The sequence below is a fragment of the Littorina saxatilis genome, linkage group LG16, assembly GCF_037325665.1.
Source record: "Littorina saxatilis isolate snail1 linkage group LG16, US_GU_Lsax_2.0, whole genome shotgun sequence".
Lineage (NCBI taxonomy): Eukaryota > Metazoa > Mollusca > Gastropoda > Littorinimorpha > Littorinidae > Littorina > Littorina saxatilis.
The window spans coordinates 19,408,233-19,424,719 of NC_090260.1; the positions used below are offsets into that span (position 1 = coordinate 19,408,233).

Below are 16,487 nucleotides of genomic sequence, written 5' to 3' on the forward strand. Positions count from 1 at the left end.
CTGTCAGGTTTTAGTGTTATCTGGGCAATACAAAATACCTTAACAGCGACATTTATTTCCAGTTTCACTGGCACTGATTTTGTCAAGGCTTTTACGGCAACGACTGACGCAGCGCATACAGCACATACTTTATTAGTGTGCTATACAAAATACTTTTACTGCGACATTTATTACTAGCAGTTTCACTTGCATCGACTTCGTTAAGGCCTTCACAGCAACGACGCTGCACATACAGTATTAGTGTGCTATACAGGGCAATACACCAGTTATGGCATACCAGTATTAGTGTGCTATACAGGGCAATACACCAGTTATGGCATACCAGTATTAGTGTGCTACACAGGGCAATAAACCAGTTATGGCATACCAGTATTAGTGTGCTATACAGGGCAATACACCAGTTATGGCATACCAGTATTAGTGTGCTATACAGGGCAATACACCAGTTATGGCATACCAGTATTAGTGTGCTATACAGGGCAATACACCAGTTATGGCATACCAGTATTAGTGTGCTTTACAGGGCAATACACCAGTTATGGCATACCAGTATTAGTGTGCTATACAGGGCAATACACCAGTTATGGCATAGCAGTAATACCTTTGGCGTGATCCAGACGAAAGAGATTTCCTAGCCACTGAAGCCGTGAGTATGCAGGGTTCACCAACGACGCAGCACATACTTTATTATTGTGTTATACAGGGTAGTCAATCAGGTGGACTGGGTGGCCGAGTGGTAACGCTCTTGTGCTCGGAAGCGAGAGGTTGCGAGTTCGACCCTGGGTCAGGTCGTTAGCAATTTTCTCCCCCCCCTTTCCTAACCTAGGTGGTGGGTTCAAGTGCTAGTCTTTCGGATGAGACGAAAAACCGAGGTCCCTTCGTGTACACTACATTGGGGTGTGCACGTTAAAGATCCCACGATTGACAAAAGGGTCTTTCCTGGCAAAAATTGTATAGGCATAGATAAAAATGTCCACCAAAATACCCGTGTGACTTGGAATAATAGGCCGTGAAAAGTAGGATATGCGCCGAAATGGCTGCGATCTGCTGGCCGATGTGAATGCGTGATGTATTGTGTAAACAAAATTCCATCTCACACGGCATAAATAAATCCCTGCGCCTTGAATATGTGCGCGATATAAATTGCATAAAAAAAATTTAAAAAAATTAAAAAATAAAAATCCCTGCGCTTAGAACTGTATCCACGGAATACGCGCGATATAAGCCTCATATTGATTGATTGATTGATTAAATCATGTACCTGTAAGACCATTCGCATGGTCCTAACAAAACGAAATGTCCTAGCCACTGAGGTGAGTATTCGAGGTTCACCACAGGCTCCTCCACTGGAGGGTCCCGGTGTAATGATCTCTCAGATTACTTCTTCAACCAGTTTTCTTACCGACCTTGTCATTTTGCAAGTGCAATATTTTTGTCCGAGCTTCTGTCCATCCACTTATTTGTCGTTCGATCTTGTGCAGTCGGATTCCCAACTCTGTGGCTTTTTATCAGAACAGATGTTATTTCATGCAGACTTGCCTATCCTCGAAATTGTGTAGGTATAGGTTTAATTGGCCGATAGATCAAGCGTATCGGGTTTTAAGATCTTTCCCCTTTCGCTCTCTATGGCTTGGCTTGCAAATAAGCATCAGCACTGACACACTTTGAGAGGCCATATTCGACTCTGAATGATACCTCAAGGGCTTCGTGGTTGTCTTATTTAAAGACGGGGGTCACCTGGTTTTAAACAGCATCAAAGGTTCTTTTCAACCAAACCGCCTCCAGACAAACCACCAGACGGCAAGGCACTTTCCCCTGGTACTGTGACACCACAACGGCAGCGCTGACTGCCAGCCCTGACACATAATGATCCAGCTGGATCTCCAAACTAACCCCATGACTCTCCTTGGAATCACTTCCGGCTCGGGTGCCTCGTTGACCGGGAGCTAGAGCGCGACAACCATCCCTCCCTTGCGGTGGCCTTTTTCTTTTTTTTCTTCTTTTTTTCCTTTTTTTCCCCCAATCTAAAGTTGGGGTCAAACCCGGGATGCCGCTGATGGTTTTACCGTGAGGGCGTTAAACATTACTTATCATCATGGTTTTGAACAGGGAAGGGGGGGGGGGGGGGGGCGGTAGCTCAGTTGGTAGAGTTCTGGACGTGTAATCGGAAGGTCGCTGGTTCGAATTCGGGCCGGGACGGACACTGGTCAGCTTTATGTGAAGATCCGCAGAGACGGAAGCCATGTCCCACACCCGTGTCACCACAATGGCACGTAAAAGACCTCGGTCATTCTGCCATAAGTGCAGATGGCTGATACTAACTACCTAAACACGCATACACCTGTGTATCTCATCAAAAGCCGTGAGGGCTTTAAACTCGGATTATCATATAACCCATATCTGGTCCTTAAGAGGCGAAATATTTAGCCTGTAGGACATGAAACATTCTCTCTTTCTTTTTGGTGTGTTGAAAACAGAATCGAATTGTGTGTGCAAAGCCGGACCAAGTTCGTTTGAGGGGGGGGGGGGGGGGGGGTTCCAACTGAAAGCAGGGGTCCAAAGTCCACATTTTTTTTTCTCTGAGAGGTACATTGGATGGCTAGGGGGGGGGGGTACCGGAACACCAGGAACCCCCCCCCCCCCCCAGATCCGGCCCTGTGTGTGTGCCAAGCAAGGCATGCATAGACCCAAGGGAAACCAAACATCCCCTCCACCCTCGTTAGATATTTCAGTCAATACCTCACTGAATGTGAAAATCATGGTATAGTCTGTTGCGAGAATTTCTACCGCATTGCAAGGCATGCCGGGATCCTAGAGAGAAAATAAAATCTGGTGTAATACGAGAAATACTATCACTTTAATTCCTTTAGTGTTTAAAATCCATTATCTAAACTTGTTTCATGTATTTTAATAGCTGGCATGTAGTTTTTATACAACGTGTGTCGATTTCAACACTAAAAACGTCTTTTCCGGAACTGGAAATGTAATATTGCTTGCATAGTTTGAACCTGTAATAAATCACCAGTGCTGAAAATAGCGCTTCCGGGTACGGGTGCACGTCCGCTTAAAATATTCATGGAAGAACAAATTCAAGGCCTGCGTTTTGTGTCGGCATTGTGTTCACACCACAAACACTCTTTTTTTTTTTCATTTTTCATCTAAAAAAATTTTTTTTTACACCACGACTCACCATTTCACATCTGGTCAGGTACAAACACTCAGAGAGAACCGTGTGCTATAGTGTGTTGACACTGGGGTTAAATCGTGGTGGATAGCACTTTTGACTTTATTCTGTAATTGTGTGTGTGGGTGCATGTTTAAGGGACATAATCAAATGGCAAACTGTTGACAGAAAGACCTAATTGAGGACAACTTTTCTTGAATGTTACCATTATGATATGTCACTCCCAACGTTCTCCTCTCTGATCCATGTTCTTACTGCATTGTACATTCTCCTCTGTGGTCCCTTTTCTGTCGACAGAAATATTAGCTTGCGAAAGTGTACACTCTGAGTTGGTGACTCTCGCTTTAAACGTGTCTGTGACACGCTCATCCAGGAAAGATAAGAGTAGACTGAGAAGGGAATGCGAAAGACAGTTCTATAGTAGACTTACACTTGAGTGTGATGAGTCAAACGACCCATATGGCAATGATACAGTTCAATGATACCTCTAGTGAAAGAGAATCTTAAAGGGAAGCAACCAGATTTTCTGGTAAAGTTTTAGGGCAAAGTTTACTCTCCTCTGAGTTTATGTAGCATGACGTTTTTCGTGCTCAAATCGAACATGAAATTGACATTAAATCCAGGCCGTCCATTTTTATATTTAGTTTTGGCAAATTGTTTTCAGACAGACATGCATTGTAGTTTTTATTTAATTTTTTTAATTTTTTTTTATTATCAATTCCTGAATTCAAGAATACACAGATATGATAGTTTACTCTGAAAATGTGCTGAGAATGAAAGAAAATGGGTTTGTGCAAAATAGGTCTGTTGTTTTCATGCTTCGCCGAGATCAGCTCGACCCCGTTACCTGTTACTTTGAAGGTACATAGGCTTACAGCACACTCTTCTTTTTACACCCCCGGTATAGGGGTGTGTATAGGTTTCATTACATTTAGTCAAGTTTTGACAAACGGCGTAGGAACTCTGAATGAAATATGACGGGAATGAATGGTTTAGTTGATGTACGAAAAATGTCGCTATCATTATTTTGCTAAGTTGAGATCTCTCGTTTTGAGCGGATGATCATGGTCTAATGTTAGAAATAAAGAAATCATATAGCTGAAACCAGAATATACTCGACATGATGTCCAATTTACTGATAGATCCCTGACCTCACCATAGAGTTCAGTCATAACACGAGGATAACGGAATCCTTGAGAGAGAGAGAGAGAGAGAGAGAGAGAGAGAGAGAGAGAGAGAGAGAGAGAGAGAGAGACAGAGACAGAGACAGAGAGACAGAGAGACAGAGACAGAGACAGAGAGACAGAGAGTGAGACAGAGACAAACAGACAGAGAGAGAGAGAGAAAGACAGACAGAGAGACATAGAGAGAGAGACAGAGAGAGAGAGAGACAGAGAGACATAGAGAGAGAGAGAGACAGACAGACAGAGAGAGAAAGAGACAGACAGAGAGAGACGGACAGAGAGAGAGAGAGACAGACAGAGAGAGACAGACAGACAGAGAGAGACAGATAGAGAGAGACAGAAATAGACTGAGAGAGAGACAGAGAGACAGAGAGCGACAGAGAGAGAGAGAGAGAGAAAGAGAGAGAGAGACAGAGAGAGAAAGAGAGAGAGAGAGACAGAGAGAGACAGAGAGAGAGAGAAATATAATGTATGGTATGATTTGTGAGATAGGGAGTTGTTTTGATGAGTGCGCCTGTTGTTATGGGGGCGAGGACGCCCCCATTCTATACGGATAGTTTCGAGGTTGACCATGGGCAGCGCCATTTTGTTTTGAAATACGTCATCAGTTTGTGTATGGGAGGGGTGACGTCAAAATTGTTCATCTGTAGAAAGTTGTGAAATCCGTCACCCTATGGGAGGGGTGACGTCAAAATTGGTCATCACAGAGTTTGTGTAACACAGGAAGTTGTGAAATACGTCACCCTATGGGAGGGGTGACGTCAAAATTGTTCAACAAAAACATGATATGTCGCATTGTGCAGGGTCAACTGCAACAAACTCAAACCGAGCCATTCATACCTAGCTGTATTTGAGTGACTTATATACCCGACATTTTTATTTCTTATTTTTAGCACAGGTGTAGGAAAAATCATGAACCAAAATGTTATTTATTTTCTAATTTAACATTTTTTTTACAAATATGACCATGGTCTTTTAAACATACAGTGACATTAAACATTGTTATGTTAAAAAAAAGAAAAAAGAAAAAAAGCTTTTGTGCACAAATCAGAAAATACATTGTACATTTTACCTACAGGCCAAACCGTGAGTGTCTGTGGCAAAGCCCGACCCAGGAAATTGCACTGATTTTATATTTAGATCAGAGAGAAATTGTCAAGAACAGGCGCTTGCATTTGGATGTGTCCAATGATAGTAGGTTTGGTTGTGATCAATCAGAATAATGTAGGAATAAAAATGTATGACAGTTTAGTATGATGACATGTAATTCACATATGCTGAAATATGATATTATACATCATGTAATATTATTATGGCTGTTGCCATGACCATGAAACCCAACAAAGGTTTAATGTAATGTAATTCAAAATACCAAAACCGAGCACCTATTAATCTCGTCTTTGCGCGTGAAGATTGAGGCCGTCTGCCAGTAGCGGTTAGGTCATACAGTGGAACCCCTCTCTAGCGACCTTTAAAATGTTGACAAAAATCGGTCCTTGTGGAGGAGGGTCCTTACAGAGGGAGGGGGCGGAGTCAGGGGGCCACAAAGAAAGTCAGATTTAAAAAAAAAAAAGAAAACAGAGAAGTTTGAGTTGCTGACGACCGTTCTCTCTGAAAGCAAACTGCTTCGATTTCATGTTTGTCCTTGGTGTCCACCAGTTCTGGTGCATGTACTACCCTGGCCAAGTTTCCTCTCAAGACATCAAAGAGACCGCCCCAGTATACTCTACAGCCTCTGGGCGAACCACCTCTCATAGCTAAAACTGGGTCAATGACCCCTGGGAAGAAGGTCAGTGTCTATAAAAATTTTACTCCTAGGCCTGCGGCCAGGGGGGGGGGGGGGAGTATACCGGTACCATTTGAGAATCAGACCAAATGAGAATTGAACCATTTGAGAACATCCTTTTTTTTCAATCACTACATCGAAGGCCTGCGGCCCGGGGTTCACATGGGTTGGTTTGTTTGTTTGTTTCAAACCCACACCCATATACACACATTTCCCATTTAAACCATTTGTCGGCCCCCTGTCGATATTTATCGACTAAGTTCCTTGTAGTGTAATGGTGTGTGTGTGTGTGTGTGTGTAAGTGTGTGTGGGTGTGTGTGTGTGTGTGTAAGTGTGTGTGGGTGTGTGTGTGTATGTGTGTGTGTGTATGTGTGTGTATGTGTGTGTGTATGCATGTGTGTGCGTGTATGTGTGTGTGTGTGTGTATGTGTGTGTGGTTGCCGGTGTGTGTGTGTATGTGTGTGTGTGTGTGTGTGTGTCTCTCTCTCACTCTCTCTCTCTCACTCTCTCTCTCACTCTCTCTCTCAGTCTCTCTCTCTCACTCTCTCTCTCAGTCTCTCTCTCTATCTGTTTGTCTCTGTCCCTCTCTGTCTATCTCTCTATCCCTCTTTGTCTCTCTCTCTCTCTGTCTCTGTCTCTGTCTGTCTGTCTCTCTCTCTCACTCTCACTCTCTGCCCCCCCCTCTCTCTCACTCTCTCGAAACGGTGGTCATTCAGCCAAAAGTGAGAAATGGTTCTACGGAAACACGCAAGTATCAAGTGCTAGCTCCTACAAGTATCTCGGTCTGACATTCACAACCCAAGCCCGTTTGAATCTCTCTTTCAATGACGCAATCACCAGAGCCAAACAAGGTGTTATTAAAGTCTTATGGAATATAGGATGCCACGACATGGACACATTTTTCAAATTATTTGATGCGCAAATTGTTCCCATCTTGCTCTATGGCTCAGAACTATGGGGATGTTTTGACTGTTGTCTCTTTCTCTCTCTGTCTCTGTGTGTCTCTCTCTCTCTCTCTCTCTCTCTCTCTCTCTCTCTCTCTCTCTCTCTCTCTGTCTCTCTGTCTGTCTCTCTCTCACAGATTGAAAAGGTTCACATGTATGCCTGTAAAAGACTACTCGGGATCTCGTCAAACAGTCCAAACCAGATGGTTTATGGGGAACTTGAAAGATGCACTTTGTCAATCCTAGCAAATATCCGAAGCGTAAAGTACTGGTTGAGACTGAACTGTATGCAAATATGTCATACATCATGTTAAAAAACGTTAAATGCCTCCTTTGCATGAATGGATTTGGAGATGTGTGGTTGAACGGGTCTGTAGGTAGGGAATGTGTGTTTATTAGAACATTTCAGCAACGTCTTCAAGACTGCTTTGAGCAAAACTGGCACTGTAAACTTGAGACAAGTGTGAGATTTGATGTATACAGGATGTTTAAAGGAGAACTTGAAAAAGAAAAGTATCTGGGTGTCATTGAAAACCAGTACATACGCAAAATGTACACAAAGTTCAGACTTGGCATTACACCATTGAAGGTAAATAAACTGCGCTATAATCCCGAGTGCGCTGAATCCAGAAATTGTACATATTGTGTCAATCAACGGAAGAAAATGAAAACCACTCTCTGTTTAAATGCCCAGCTTACAATGCAATTCGTCAAAAGTACATTGGTGCTTGTTTTGACCTTGACCAGTTCTCCAACTCATCGTTGTGCATTTTACAGACTGACAACAAATTACGACTGATTGCATTGTCAAATTATCTGTTCTACGCGTTTAGACAAAGAGAACATCAATTGTAAAATAGACTGGTGTGATCGTACAACCCAAAATCCTTGTGTTCATCTTACTGTATTTTTTTCTGTTTTTACTTCTTGTTCTATGTGTTGATTTTAAATTGCCTTCCTTCCGGACGGTCAAGTCCACTTTGTTCACCTGCAAATTATTTTCTCCCCCTTGTACATACACATTGTGTTTGATGCAATAAAAATTCTCTCTCTCTCTCTCTCTCTCTCTCTCTCTCTCTCTCTCTCTCTCTCTCTGTCCCTCTCTGTCCCTCTCTGTCTATCTCTCTGTCTCTCTGTCTCTGTCTGTCTGTCTGTCTCTCTCTCACTCTCTGTCCCCCCCTCTCTCTCTCTCTGTGTCTCTGTCTCTCTATCCCTCTCTGTCTATCTCTCTGTCTCTCTGTCTCTGTCCCTCTCTGCGCTCGTGTGTGTGCGTGCGTTCTTGTATTGCCTTCAAGCCTGTGTGGTCAAAATGGAAGGAGGGGGGGGGGGGGGTATTTTAAAGACACAGTGCACACGCACCTAAAAGAAGCCATTGCGCATAATAATCATTATCAAAGAAAAAGAAATCACCCGGTTACGGCCGCTAAATCGATATTTTGTCAATCGCCAACCATACTCTACAATCACCTTTTGGCAGCACAAAATCAGCAAGACCAACAACACCCATAAATCTTGGTAATGAAAACGCGCCAGCCGAGACAACGACCAGTGACCTACATTGCGATCTCTCGCCAAGACAAGGTCGCGTGGGCAATAACTTCGGGATCAGTGTTATATCGCCGGGACGAATAATGAGATCGTGGCCGAGGAATAAGGAATGTGTGAGCCCTGGAGTGAGATTCCCTTTCGCTGATGACCTGCTGAGAGATAAGAACCGAGAACTATTTTGTCGAGGTAAACATTGCCACAGGTACTTGAATCAAGTTCTGCGAAGTCCCCGAACCAAGGGCGGAGATGTTTTGACCACTTGGATTACAGGATCATTTCCGTGCGCACTTGGTCAGTCTCGTGCTTGCGTGTACTGACACACGCTAAGGGGATAAGGCACTAGCAGGTCTGGACATACGTTGACCTGGGAGATCGGAAAAATCTCCACCTGTTAACCCCCAAGGCGCGGCCGGGATTCGAACCCGCGACCTTCCGATGTCTTATCCACTGGGCCACTGCGCATGCGCCCTTCTTTCTCGTGGACACGACAAAGAGCCGAGGTCTCGGTCACAAAAACGAGAGTGCTGGTCAACACTGCGTATAGTTTGTAAACAGAAACGTTCAAGTAGGTCACACGTGGGCCGTTTTGACAGACCACAGGCGGAAGGTATCGTCCACTGGACTACTACTATCACAGAAAGACTACAAGGTACGTCACTCACCTTCGAGTCTTCTGTGTTCTTGGAGTCGCTTCCTGGGGAAAAATATTGTTCAAGACGGTTTGCCTCTTCCTACAGTCTGTGTAAGGTCAAATAAATACAGTTGAATGATTGTTTGAACTATATGCACCTTTAGTTTTCAGCTTCCGTTCGCTGCAGGTTGTTTTTAACCATCATTTGGACGAATCTTCGTTTGCGAGCCGCTAATATCCACACGGCGTCTAATTATGCATCCGCACCGAATATGCATACCAGCGCTCATTGGTTAATAACAGGATATTCGATGATTATTTTCATTGGTCGACTGAAACGTTTTCCTCATTTTGAATGAAGTGGCAAACGGTTCTTCACTAATACCGAAAGTGAAAACTCCCGTGGGTAGCTTCCCTTTGCCGCACAATATTTACATATGTTTTAGACCAATGAGCGCTGTCACTGTCAGTAGCCACGCATATGGTCGGCCCCGGCCGCGTCACCTTGGGATGGAATGTGGCCCCGTGATTCACGTGCTTCAATGTTCACAACACAGCTCGCCCCCCGGTCAATGTGTTCGTCGGCGTGTACTCTCATTTTCTGTGTGTCCCCAATACCTTGTGCTTTGTCGTAGGTGTCTCTGGAAATTGTACCTGACGTTGTGCTTGCATAATTTCTCAGGTTATCAGATGTATCAACAGGAGAATCGCGTACCTTTTTGTTGTGAAATTGTTGGGCTCGCTGTCTGTCACGCCTGAGCTGCGAAGGGTTTTTGTTCACGTTGTGTTGGTTTGCTCTGCAAATGGCGGCTTGTTGATTCTCTTTGCTGTGCAGTCGAAGTACGACTGTGGCTCCTTCTCCTTCTGCGGCGACTTTCCAGTATTTGACGTAGTGGTCAGCTAGCAGGCCTGTCAAGGCAGCTTCCATGGCAGTTGGTAGTCCAACGACCAGCATTTTCTTCGCTTTTTCAAGTAAATTGCTCGAGAGAGATAGAGATAGAGAGAGAGAGAGAGAGAGAGAGAGATCAGAGAGAGAGAGAGAGAGAGAGAGAGAGAGCAAACAACTTACCATATAGCCTAAGTGATAGCCTACACAAGGTTTCCCCCGAAACTCTCTGCAAACAACTTTACCAATATGAACCAAGAGCTAGGCTATACACACAGTAAACAATCTCGTATCTACAAACAAAGTCAAACACATATCTTCCCAACCAAAATGTTCTTGTTGTTTGTTGTTGTCTATGATGATTTTGCGCGCGCGCGTGTGTGTGTGTGTGTGTGTGTGTGTGTGTGTGTGTGTGTGCGAGTGTGTGTGTGCGCGTGCGTGCGTGCGTGCGTGCGTGCGTACGTGTGTGGGGCGTGCGCGCGCGCTCGTGTGTGGGGCGTGCGCGCGCGCTCGTGTGTGTGTGTGTGTGCGCGCGCGCGCGAACTTTTCTTTGTTAAAGAAAACTTTGTACACTTTTTTTAATGTATTTTTTACCCTTTGTTTCTGTCTTTGTTTCTACCAACAAAGGCAAACACTGGTATGCAGTAACGAGTTACACCTGCCAGTACTAGTACCGTTTTGCCGTGTCTAGAGATTTTCTTGCTCCCCTAATCACACACTCTTCAGGTAAAGCCAGTGCCCCTCCACCTGTCTTCAAAACACTTACCGTCGGGTCCAAAGTGAATTGTCTGTTGACAGCTTTTTGTCGACAGCCGATTTTGTGGTGATATTGTGCTTGATTTTTGGGGTCAAATTATACATTGTGCAAATAGTATCAATTTTTCTACTCGAGTATCTTGGATATATATGAATGTGTGTGTTTGTGTGTGTGTGTCAGAGAGAGAGAGAAGTCGGAAAGTCGGAAATTGAGAGAGAGAGAGAGACTGAGAGAGAGAGACTGAGAGAGAGAAAGAGAGAGAGAGAGAGAGAGAGAGAGAGAGAGAGAGAGAGGGCAAGACAAGACAAAATCTTTATTATCGAGGGTAATAGATAAGCAAGAATATTGCTTTTTTACATCCAGCCCTCGCCCTAATATTGGGTCAACAAGAACAGAAAACAATATAATCAAAGAACTATCGCATCAAACTTAATACATTATAACTGTATATACAGATACAAATGTAAAAAATAAATGGTCATGCTGCATTTTAAAGCCATATGTACTCGATGACTATACACGCTAATTGCTTTACCAACAGCTGGAGACATGCTAAATTAAGTTCCCTGCAAAATATTGTGGTCTAGGACCCCTTCAATGTTGAGATATGTTAATTTTCATTTTGATCTGGATCGTCCTATTTATAGATTTGCCAACAGAGGTAGCGTTGACGCAAGGGAAATAACTCCGCGTCTTTGTTTACATCCAAAGTTTTTGAGACTCTAAAACAAGCTGTAATGCATGTATATGGTCCGCGCATGGCGACATTACATGGTCTTATGGTGCGTTTGACATCGATTATGGGCAAACTACACTTTGTAAACACGGGAGCGCGTACATATGCCTTTAAGTACAATTTCCAAGTGTCAATTTTTAACATAACTTAATTTAGATCTGCATGTTATTATAATTTTGCTTAACATGCACATACATTTTAAATGAATTGATGAACCATTCAGCACATGTTTAGTAGCATTAAAGAGAGAGAGAGAGAGAGAGAGAGAGAGAGAGAGAGAGAGAGAGAGAGAGAGAGAGAGAGAGAGACTGAGAGAGAGAAAGAGAGAGAGAGAGAGACTCAGACAGTACTCGTGACATTCCAGACAATGACGTCGTTGTTATGACGTCATGTTCCTTTACGACGCGCTATCGAAAAAAACTTTTCCAAGGAAGGATATTTGTCAATCCTTCTTTGATTTTCATTCTTGGAGGCATTTTACACTGTCACATCGATTAGGTTGTGTCTTCTGACACAATAATGATCGTTTGCAGCATGCAGTTGCCTTTCAATAATGATGACCTCCCCCTATTGTGCCCAAAAGTACAGACTGAGTTTTAGCAAGTTCAGTGAGAAGGTGTGTCACTGACAGACATTCGACTTGCTGTTTGGCTGTGAAAAATGTGAGTGTTTGAATTTCACCTGGCATATTATTGTAATTTGGATGTCGTGAGATTTAACAATCCTGGTGAATGTCGCTTGTGTGTTCGCGCAGGCATTATTTTGTTATTTTCAGTAAAAGAGCAATGCAATGGGGGTTAATACGCCGAAATGAAATACCGACCATTTCATTTTCATGATTTGTTTTTGCATCGGCAGACAATCACGACAAACAAATCACAGACAGATAGCCTATATATGCGTTTATTTTTTTTATTTTTTATTTATATGGGAGATTTAGCGCTTGACGTTCTCTAAGCGCTTTACATATTAATTTCTGCCGTGTGAGATGGAATTTTTTACACAATATAATTATCACGCATTCCCATCGGTCAGTAAATCTCAAGCCATTACTGCGAATAATGATTTACTTTTCACGGCCTATTATTCCAAGTCACACGGGTATTTGGTGGACATTTTGTATCTATGCTTATACATTTTTGCCAGGAAAGACCCCTTTTGTCAATCGTGGGATCTTTAACGGGTACACCCCAATGTAGTGTACACGAAGGGACCTCGGTTTTCCGTCTCATCCGAAAGACTAGCACTTGAACCCACCACCTGTGCAAGGAAAGGGGGAAGAAAATTGCTTATGCCCCGACCCAGGGTCGAACCACAGGCGAAGGTGTCGTTCTCTGTTCACTAGACCACTACTTCCATAGAAAGACTACAAGGTTTGACACTCAGCTTCGAGTCGTCTGTGTTCTTGGAGTCGCTTCCTGCGGACAATTTATTTGTTCAAGACGGTTTGTCTCTTCCTACAGTATGTGTGAGGTCAAATAAATACAGTTGAATGATTGTTTTAACTGTATGTACCTTTAATTTTCAGCTTCCGTCATCTGCAGGTTGTTTTTAACCATCATTTGGACGAATGTTCGTTTGCAAACCACCACCCTGTAGGTTGCAAGCAATTATGCATCCGCACCGAATATGCATACCAGTGCTCATTGGTCTAAAACATATGTAAATATTGCAGCAAAGGGAAAATAATCATCGAATATCCGGTTATTAACCAATGATCGCATCGAACTACTATCTCCTCGGACATAGACGGGCATCGTACTCACAGGGTCTAAGTGGTATGCCGTTGGCAGACACGTTTGGTCGCACAAAATACGGTTTAAAAACATGCAGCGGACAGGCAGCTAAATATAAAAGGTACAGCTAGTTAGAACATTCATTTATCACGGCATATGTAAAGTTACAAAGATTCTTGACATTGGCAATTATTTTTTGCATATTTTTTTCTGAAGTTAGTGGAGCAAGGCTCGAAGCTGAGTGTCAAACCTTGTAGTCTTTCTATGGAAGTAGTGGTCCAGAGAACGACACCTTCGCCTGTGGTCGAACTCGCAACCTCTCGCTTCCGAGGCAAGTGCACTTAACCACTCGGCCACCCTTTCCCACAGACCGACAGGCAGACGTTATCAAAGACACGCAAGCCGAGAAAAAAATCATATAATAAGCTACACACACTCTGGCTGACAGATTAAAACAGACACAGACAAACAGAGTCAAACCCACTTCTGTTACACAGACAGAAAGATATACAGAATGACGGACAGACAGACAGAAAGACGAACGAACGGACGGACGGACGGACAGACAGACAGACAGACAGACAGACAGACCGTGAGACGGACAGACGGAGTCACGGACAGACAGACAGACAATCTTTGCTCACTGCAGTAGCACTGCTATGAGATGACACGAATAGGGCCAACCCAGTTTCCCTGCAATGCAGATCGGCCTGTCATGGCATACATGTATATTTTGGTCAAGACAATAGACAATGGGATGCCTCTGAGGTGTCATTTTCTGCGTTTGAAGGCTGCGACTCCCACGTGCACTCGCATGAACGAGTAGGATTTTACGTTTTCCCCCCGCCATGGGTATGCATGCTGGGAGTTTCCGTGTTTCGATAACCAGCTGAACTCTGGAAACATGGATTACAGGACCTTTTCCGTGCGTACTTAGTCTTGAGTATGCGTGAATACACGAAGGGGGGGGGGGGGGGGTAGGGGGTAGTGGGTAAGGCACTATAGCAGGTCTCCACATAACTTCGCCTGGGAAGTCGGCAAATCTCCACCCTTAACCGTCCAGGATATGAAAACTCAACCTTGGCCTTCCACGTGTGAGGCCGGTGTCTTATCGAGGCCGGTGTCTTATCGAGGCCGGTGTCTTATCGAGGCCGGTGTCTTATCGAGGCCGGTGTCTTATCGAGGCCGGTGTCTTATCGGAGTTATCCATTCGGCCATTGCGCCCATAGCAGAATCGATTTTTGATCAAAAATGAAAACTGATCTTTTTCTTCCATTTGATTTTTTGAAAGGTCCAAGCAGGAGAGAGAGAGTGTGTGTGTGTGTGTGTGTGTGTGTTGTGTGTGTGTGTGTGTGTTTGTGTGTGTGTGTTGTGTGTGTGTGTGTTGAGTGTGTGTGTGTTGTGTGTGTGTTGTTTGTGTGTGTGTGTGTGTTGTGTGTGTTTGTGTGTGTGTGTTGTGTGTTTGTGTTGTGTGTGTGTTGTGTGTTGTGTGTGTGTGTTGTGTGTTGTGTGTGTGTGTGTTGTGTGTGTGTGTGTTGTGTGTGTGTGTGTTGTGTGTGTGTGTGTGTGTTTGTGTGTGTGTGTGTGTTGTGTGTGTGTGTGTGTGTTGTGTGTGTGTGTGTGTTGTGTGTGTATGTGTGTGTGTGTGTTTGTGTGTGTGTGTGTGTGTGTGTGTTGTGTGTGTGTTGTGTGTGTGTATGTGTGTGTGTGTGTGTTGTGTGTGTTGTGTGTGCGTGTGTTGTGTGTGTGTGTGTGTGTGCTGTGTGTGTGTGTGTGTGTGTGTGTGTGTGTGAGAGAGAGAGAGAGAGAGAGAGAGAGAGAGAGAGAGAGAGAGAGAGAGAGAGATATGGATGGATGGATGGTTTATTGCATAAAGACTAACGGGCACTTTGCATAGGGGGTGGGGATGGGGGAGAAGGGAGATCGAAGTATAACACGTTTCGAAGGGAACCGTATGATGTACACAATCACATGGAAATAAAGTTCTCGCTACTCAGTGGTTGTCCGATACCGAGTTTCGCGTACTCAGATGTAAATGATTGTCCGTTCAACATCTGCTTTTTTTCTGTGTTAATCATACACACAGTCGATCTGTCTTTACAATGTTAACCAAGGTACAGTTAAACGACTGCCGCTAACGCAGTCAGGTCATCTGTTGTTTGTTTCCTGTCTTCGAAGAAGTCGTCGTTGCTCAGAGGGGTCCACCTACGCAAGCATCTCATCGTGTTTGCCTCTAAGTCTGTCACCACTGACTTATGCATTTTAATGAACCAGTCTGTGACTCGTCTTTCCCTGACATCGTACCGGAGCACCAAATCATCTGACTCACAGACAAGTACCTGCATGCCACCGTAACGCCGTTTGTCTAAGACTAAGTTGAGAATGCGTTGGTTTCTCAGAGAGTCTTTCAGGTTTTCTCGGTGCCTTTTGTCTTTGACCTGTCCTACCCGATCGTAGATATCATCCAAGGACAATCCTGCCTTCTCAGCTCTGTCTTCAAGAGCACTCGCTATCTCCTCCTCGTCCTCCCCCCCCCCCCCCCCCCCTCTCTTCGCTTTGACAGCCACAGCCTCCTCCTTTGTTTTAATCCCGTCAGCGTCTGTGTAAACATCGCGATCACTACCAGTGTCAGAGTTTGCACTCGACTGGTCCGGCGAAACTACACACTTGTCAACTGGTCAGTGGCACACATTCCAGGTTAGTTGCACGGGGAGGGTGATTGATCTGCATGAAATTCACGTGCTGAATCGTCACGCGCTTGTAATGGTGACAGCGATGGAATGTGGGTTTGTTGACATTCAATATCATACACATTATCTTCTTTGACAGGATAGTTCTTTTCAGGGGTAGGCGAGAAAAGGGGGTGTTTGGTGAAACGGCGGTCCAGCACTTGCCTGATGTTGAGGTTGTTGTGGCTGTTGTTTTCTGATGTTAGGTTTTCGCTCTGTTTGTGTCTCTCCGCAGCTGGCTTGGTGGCTTGCGACGAAACCGTTATCCTGTACTGTCAGTGGTAATGGCGGGTGTGACGTTTTCATCTTTCGCCGTGTTGATATTTCGCTTCTCGGCCTCGTTGATCTAGTATAAACTCTACACTG

At 44.2% G+C, this 16,487-nt stretch overlaps 1 protein-coding gene across 2 annotated transcripts in view; it reads left to right on the forward strand.

The window, feature by feature from the left end:
* LOC138951469 (uncharacterized) overlaps nt 1-16,487 on the forward strand; it is a 99,280-nt gene that overhangs the window by 10,615 nt on the left and 72,178 nt on the right. The window contains exon 1 of one of the 2 annotated variants that reach the window (XM_070323070.1): nt 12,068-12,318. The exons of the other annotated variant lie outside the window; for it this stretch is intronic. The gene's annotated coding sequence lies outside the window, so the exon portion shown is untranslated. Of the gene's footprint in view, nt 1-12,067; nt 12,319-16,487 lie in introns of those variants that run through there. 2 annotated transcript variants of the gene reach the window in all.